The following is a 7861-nucleotide window of genomic DNA, read 5'->3' as shown; positions in this document are numbered from 1 at the left end:
AAAGGCACCAACATCATTACAATACAAACAAATATAATCTCAAAAAATGGAAAAAATATTTCATTGAAATATATACCTTCCATTTGAGAGCACACCTTTGAAACCAAACTAACCTTATACATTTCAACTTTACCATCAACGCCTTTCCTAAATTTGTAGACCCAGTTACACCAAACAATTTTTCTATATTTAGAAAGTTTTACGATGTCCCATATTTTATTTTTTTCCAAGGTATTCATTTCTTCTTACATTTCCATATTCCATTTAACATTATCAATACTACCTATTTTTTCTTGATAACAATAAGGTTCCCCATCATTAGTGATCAAAATAATAGATGAAATAAAATCAATATACCTTTCAAAAGGATTTATGTCTGGTGTATATCTTCTCAGTGTTGGTTTTAGAATTTCTATATTTTCCTAAATATATTCGTCATCAACAGCTTCTTTATAGTTAGAAGCTTCTTCCTTCTTCTGAGTTTCCATGAATGTTTGAGTATCCATGATCCATACCTTGGGGGCTAAGATCTGGAAGGCTTGAATGTCGAGAGAGAGTGGAGAGAAAGAACAAAATATTTATTGAAACTATTCTAAAAAAAATCCATTGATAAAAAAATACACACACTGAATACATCATAATGTATGAAAATAAAGATAACTCTTTATTAAATGAGGAAAACCTTTTAAACTACGTCATGGTGGATTAATCTCTCCTTTTAAAAGGTGATATCTATTATTTAAAGTATTTTCAGTGCCTTCTTAAGTTACATCATGCAATACCATGAGTGGATACAACTTTCCATTTGGACCAATTCCCCCACTTTAGGAAGAAATGATCCCCATTACATCAAGTTATATCCTTATAAACTTCTATTGAATATGAGAAAATGAAGAGACGGGTCTTGTGCAGTTAACCCCTAGTCATGGTTTTATGGATTGCCCAAAACCAAGTGTTGTTGAAGACAAGGGTTTTTTGTGGTTAACACATATCTATGGGTTTTTGGATGACCTGTAACCAAATGTGCCTTGTTCCAATGAATACAAATGTTTTGCGTGGTTGACCCATAACCAGGGGTTTGTGGATGACCCATAACCAAATGTGTCAAGTGCCAATAAAGACAAGGGCTTTGTGTGGTTGAACCATAATCGTGGGTTTGTGGATGACCTAAAACTAGGTTGATGATTAAAATCTTGGAGAATTTTTTTGTGTGGTTGACCCATAATCATGGGTTTGTGGCCGACCCACAACCATGACAAACAAAGATCTAAGGATATAATTACCCTATAATTCTTGTGTACAAACTATGATATTGATAGTGTGTCGCCTAGTAAGTTGAAGTCGTGATTATTTGCTTGTGGGTATGCCAAGGTATGGTAGAAATATCACCACCAATTAACTGGCATCTTATATTTGTAAATTCTCACTACTCGATTAGATGTTGTAATGGCCTTATCCAAGTACACAAGTTTCACATTTTTGTTTCCTACTTCAATATCTGTCACTTAATCCCACCTAGTAGGCTTGCCAAACTCATTACCAATATCCCCTAATCTGTAGTAGCATAATTTATATAAAGTAAATTTCAACATTTTAGGAGTTACCTCTTTGTCAACATGGTACTCTCCATTAAGAAGATAATAAAAATCCTTGATAAGAAACAACGACACCTCTAATTCTAACCATGGATATTTTTTTTTAATATCATCATAATCATAACTAGTAACACCTCCAAATAAAACCAACATGTAATCCACATCGAGTGATTGCATGAAATCATAGGCTTCATTCTCATATGATGGCATTGATCACCCAATAGTGTGTATCATTCCATGTATTGTTGTCAACAATAACTCTTATGTTTACCATTGTGATTTGATATTCCCACCATGACATTACATTGGCATCATGAGGGGAATTTTGTGATAGCCATAAGTACACTTCACAATAGTCACGAAAGGTATCCTTGTCACCATGGGAACTCGTACTAGCTATAAATACAGAGGAAGACAAATATGCCTCCGATGTCACCCAGGTGTAGTGGGTGACATATCTTGTAAGCAAGTAAATTACACCTAAGAGTATGATTCTTGCATCATTTCTTTGGAATGGAAATGTTTGATCTGCATACACATTGGTAGATGTCTTGAAATCACTTGAGACTTTATTGTAAGTTGTACATGTAGATTTAAGCTTACTGTGAATTAGGTTGGACAAGTTTTTCATAGTTGAATATATTGCTATCGCACTAATAAGGAACATAGTTGGAGTTGTGACAAGGATTAGATGAACCATCACTCCAACAAAATATAAGCTAGTAAGGCCATATAACACAACAAAAATATTTGCATCTTTCAATATTTTGAAACAAAAGTAGATCCCTGATGGAAAGAAGAAAAGCAAGATGTGAATTTCAAACATAAATGGTTGATACTCTGAGTTGGAGGCAATGATTGGCATATGATATTTTGGATATGCTGGATCAAGAAGGGATTCAAAATGTCTAGTCTAGGGAGAGATATAGCTAAATTCCATGCCAAGTTCGAGTGTTAGTGCCTCTACTCCAACTGCACTAGTCATAATTGTCTTCAAAAAGTGTTGAAAGGATTTTGGATCATCTAATCGATGTTTAACCCAGTTTACAAAGTAAAATAATTGCAACAAGAAAAGGTCCCCATGGAAACCATGTGCTCACTAGACTGCACATGTTGAAAGTGTACAAATAATATTTGCATCACAATAAGAATTCCCAGTACAATCATGATGAATATCTCTCGGTCATCATAAGTACCACAACATATATAGGAATTAAATTGATGATGAAAATATAACTTCTACGCATAGACATCATATAAAAGTAAGTGAAAGTCAGGGTGATTGACTAGAATATGGATCTTTATCGAAAAATGAGCAACCGAAGTGGTATTTGAGAAACAAAATAGTGCTATCAACACACAAACGTCTCTTACGTACACTTAATAGCTAAGAAATATGAGAGTCCAATAAAGAAGAGTTGCAGTGACCATAAGACCAAGGTAAGTAGTTCCTCTAATGATTCTACCTATGGGATACCAATTATTGATATTGAACTAATTCTAGAATTCGTGTAAACCTTTTTCCTACAAGTACAAAGTGAATATGTAGTTGAAATACAGATTGAACTTGTGGATCATGCTTTCGTAGCAAAGCACAATTAACAATCTCATTATAAATGTAAGGACATATATCAGGCAAAGAATCCCCATGAGCAGTAGTAGCTCTTATTGTTTGGCTTTGAGCTTGAAATTCCTCATGGAGAGCTACAGGGTTTCAAGCTTTAGGCTTAGAGGTGTGATTGCTATATGCAATTTTATTTTCAATTTCGCAATCATTGAATTAATAAATTAATCACATCTATTTTTTAGTTCTCTAGGGCTTCTACTCAAAGGATCTCATCTGCATAGTTTCTTAGGTTGAAACTCTAGTTCTATAATTGTGTAAGTAGGTTGTGTCATGGCTAGAAGCATCAATAAAGGGCATTCTCAGCCACGGGTACCCAAAATGTTATAGATTGGAACAATTTATGGTAGGAAGAAAACATATCCACCCAGGAAAACCTTATAAAACCTTGATTACCATGGAATTGTAACTCTCTCTGATACCACTAATCCAAATCTTGTGGCCTAAGATCCAAGAGGCTTGAATGTTGAAAGAGAGAGGATAGAAAGCACAAAATATTACCTTAATCTATTCCAAAATAAAATATTGATAAAACATTACACATAGTGAATACATCAGAACGTATGCAAAGAAATATAAGTATGTATTAAATGAGGAAAACATTTCCAACTACATCATGGTGGATAACTCTCTCCTTTTGAAAGGTGAGGCCCATTATTTGTAGTATTTTTACTATCTTATTGAGTTAAATAATTCAAAATCATGGGTAAATTCCACGGGTGGATGCCACTTTCCATTCAGATCACTCCAACTGGATTTTTTGATATAGTGGCTTTTGCTCCTATTTCAAATCAACTTTTACAACATTTGATTTAATGGGTGGTAATTCATCAAATGTTATACTTATATTAATTATTATTTTGTGGACATCAGGATCCTAAAATCTATATCCCTTTGCTACATCATTATAACGAATAAAGGCATTATTCTTCGATATGGGGTTTAACTTAGAATGCTGATTTTTAGGAGCAAGAGCATAAGCTTCACAAGAAAACTTTTAAAATTTCAATAATCACAAGGATGAAATTTCCATACTTCTTTGCAAATTTTACAATCTATTGCAATTGATGTTGATCATCTTACAGGATAGCAAACATTAGTGATCACTTTTTCCCACAACTCTCGTTGCAAATTGGCATTGTTGTGCATGCTCTTTGCTCTTTTTATAAGAGTATTGTTCCTGCATTTTTCCACACCATTTTGCTAGGGAGTGTATAAATTGGTTTTGTTTCTTTCAATCTTACCTTCTTTGCAATATTTTTTAAATTCTAAAGATGTAAACTCACCTTTGCTATTTTCTATTAAACATTTGATTGGCCTACCTATTTTTTTTCTACTATAACTCTAAATTATTTAAAAATATTAAACACATTAGGTTTTCCTTTAAAGACATAAACCCAAATTCTTCTAGAGAAATCATTTATAAATGTTACAAAATACGATTATACCTCAAAAGAAACATTAGTGGATGACCCCCATACATATGAATGGATATAATCAAGAGTAAATTTCATAATATAACTTCCTTTTTTAAACTTCTATCTACACTACTTTACAAATATATAATGTTTGAAAAAATGATAATTCAAATATTTTAAATTTTGAAGTAATTTGCACTCAATTATTAGCGCCATAAACAAGTGGATTTATTCACTTCCTAAGCTACCACCACTACTTCACTAATTTGAGTATGTCCTTCTAGCTTGTAAAGGTTTCCAATCTTTGTAGCCTTCATAACCACCAAAGCACCCTTAGACACCTTTAGTGATCCATCTTGACATGTAAATTTTTAACCTCCAAAATAAAAAAACTTAAAAAAAAATCAATTATTCTTTAGTTTAGGAACATGTCTAACCTTTATTAGTATCCTTATAAAACTATCAAAAATTTTACTCATGATTCTTCCAATCCCTACAACCATACAAGAATTGTTATTTCCCATAAGAAAAATACCACCATCAACATCTAGATATGAAGAATATCAACTTCTATGTGGGCACATGTGATGAGAAGCACCTGAATATAACACATATTCTTCATAGTACTAATGGATGTTACAAATGGACAAAACTTCATAAATCATACATATACCTAATTCAACCAGATTTTCCTCCTTTTTCGATTCTTCCATGGAACTTCCTCTTCCAATAATATTTCTTGAGATGCCTTGACTTTTTACAGTACTAGACTTTGATATTAGTCTTCTTTCTTTTTGAATTTGATCTAGGTGTACCTCTCAATATATCTCCTTTTTCTCTGGACTAACCTCTAGCCACCATTACTTTTGGTATGGATGCTTCAACACCAGTTTTTCACTGCACTTCCTCATACAACAATGCTCCCACAACATAATCATATTCGAGAGTATTCATTGTACTACAACTAATGAAATTGAATAAATGATCCCATGATTTAGGAAATGAAGATAATAATCTAACTTCCTTATCTTTGTCATCTATTTTAACATATATACTAGTCAATTGACACATAACAATATTAAATACATTTCAATGATTTGAATTTTTGTGTAGTTTCTTTCATTTTTAAATTGTACAATTGGTTATTTAAGTGTTTTTCAAGGAATTCATCATATAAAGGCTTTTCATCTTGCTCCATAAGCCTCTTGATGTTACTTCTCTAATAATATTGAATATGACATAAATTATAAGACATAACAAAATGGCGTAGAGAGATAGATAACCATAGAAAAAAATAAGGCAACAATATAAAACTATGAGTAGATTGGTTCCTAATTCACTTACCCAAAGGCATTCTTATAATTTTGCATTGGGTTCACTTGAAACTAAATACTATAGAGAAAATATTAAACTAAGATGGACACATCAAGGAAAGATAAAAAAATTAAAATGCAATCAACTTGGAAGCTAAAAAATGTTACCTCTAACTAAGCATAGATATTAATTTTAGACCAAAATAATGAAAAAAAGAGTTGCATCCTTATATAAGGAACACTCCTCAAACATTGTATTGGATGGGAACTCCTTGTTTCATATTGGTAGTGTTCATGTAATGAACTATGAAACCATCATTAATGACGTTTTTGTATGATATTATCATCTTTTATTAGGACTTATTGATCTCTACGACTAGTCAAAGCCTTGGAGTGAATGTCATAGGGAAAATTTACTTTTTTTTCAAAGGTGGTACTCCTCTTTAAGATATTTCTCCTATATTATATGTTGCCAATCCTAGAACCAAATAGGGTGCACCAAAAACTTTTGGTCAATAAGGACCAACCAAAAATCTCCATCATTTTTAATCTCCATTGACCCAACTCCTTTGGATGATATATATCCTCTAATTTGACAAGTTGAAATTTCACATATCCTTTTGCCCTTGACCATAGAAAATTTGAAATTATGGCATTGATATTCTTAATGTTGATTTGAGGCATATGGTATAAGTGGAACTAGTACATACGGATGTTATGAATGATCACTTGTGCAAGAATAAGGATGTCATTGCTCAAAAGCCACATGTGTGACCACATGGAAAGTATATGTTTGAATTTCTTGATGATCCAAAGCTGGTATTTGACTAAATATTATCTTGGCTTGAGAAAATAGCAATATATAAAGCCCTGATCTAATGGAGAAATATCAATTCCAAAAATGGAAGCAATATCTAAGACAATGTCGATATGGAATGAAGCATATATAATAAAATATTGGACCTATTTATATACAATTCATACACATCTCAAAATCTAAAAAGGATGTTGGAAACGTGACTCCATTGGTTCACCGATACCTATCCTAGTAAAAGGAAATCATCCAAAAATAATAGATGAGAGACAAAAGTGTTTCTATTAATTTGCAGACCAAAAAAGACATCATTATTTAGAGCCCTATTTATAAGTCTACTCAATTTGTCAATAACAAAAATGAATAATAAAGGTGAGAGGATAAAACCCTGTCTCAAGCCTCTATGTGCAGGAAAGAAATTCGACAAAACCCCATTTATAAGTATATCTTAACAAACCAAGGTCATGCAAAACATGATCCACTCAACAATGTCGACTGATAGGCCAATCTTGTGAAGCATAAGTCTAAGAAAAGTCCAGTCCATGGATTCATAGGCTTCATGGATATCTAAACACAAAATGATGGCTTCCAACCTCTTCGATTTAATGTAATAATTTTTGTGCCACAACAACTACATCCTCTATATGTTTGTTTCATAATAATATGAATTGCTTAGGTGAGATATGTTCGAATAGTCTTGTTATGATCCCGTTGGCGATAATCTTGGATATAAGTTTATGTTGAGTCCCTATAATACTAGTGATTCCCCCATTACTATTGTCGTTGTATCCCTTATTGTTATTGTTGTTCCCCTATTGTCCCCCATAGAATCCCACTATTATTATTTTTGTGCCTTTATATTATTATTGTTAGGTTGGCTTTGGTTATATTGTGACTCCTTAGACTCCTGTATATAGAAAGGAGGTTTTGTCATTTCAATCATCTAAGAATTGTTCATTTTTGTAATGTAAAGGAGGTTTCCCCCTTGAAGAGGCTTATTTATAGGGCATTGATCTATCTTTTATATATTTTTGTGAGCTGGTTTCCTAACATTTGGTATCAGAGCTTTGGGTTCTAGGGTTTCATTGCTCCAAACA

At 32.6% G+C, this 7861-nt stretch overlaps 2 pseudogenes; both read right to left on the bottom strand.

Moving 5' to 3' along the window:
* Positions 1-1385: 1385 nt before the first annotated feature.
* On the bottom strand, positions 1386-2854 carry LOC149171968 (dolichyl-diphosphooligosaccharide--protein glycosyltransferase subunit STT3B pseudogene; annotated as a pseudogene).
* Positions 2855-2909: 55 nt separating this feature from the next.
* LOC149171967 (dolichyl-diphosphooligosaccharide--protein glycosyltransferase subunit STT3B pseudogene) lies at positions 2910-3371 on the bottom strand (annotated as a pseudogene).
* Positions 3372-7861: the final 4490 nt, after the last annotated feature.

This window comes from Pinus tabuliformis, chromosome 4_2 (assembly GCF_031772625.1).
Source record: "Pinus tabuliformis cultivar Carrire ecotype Pingquan chromosome 4_2, CPIR1, whole genome shotgun sequence".
NCBI lineage: Eukaryota > Viridiplantae > Streptophyta > Pinopsida > Pinales > Pinaceae > Pinus > Pinus tabuliformis.
The sequence above is the reverse complement of the archived record's forward strand: the minus strand, read 5'-3'. Positions and strand labels throughout refer to the sequence as shown.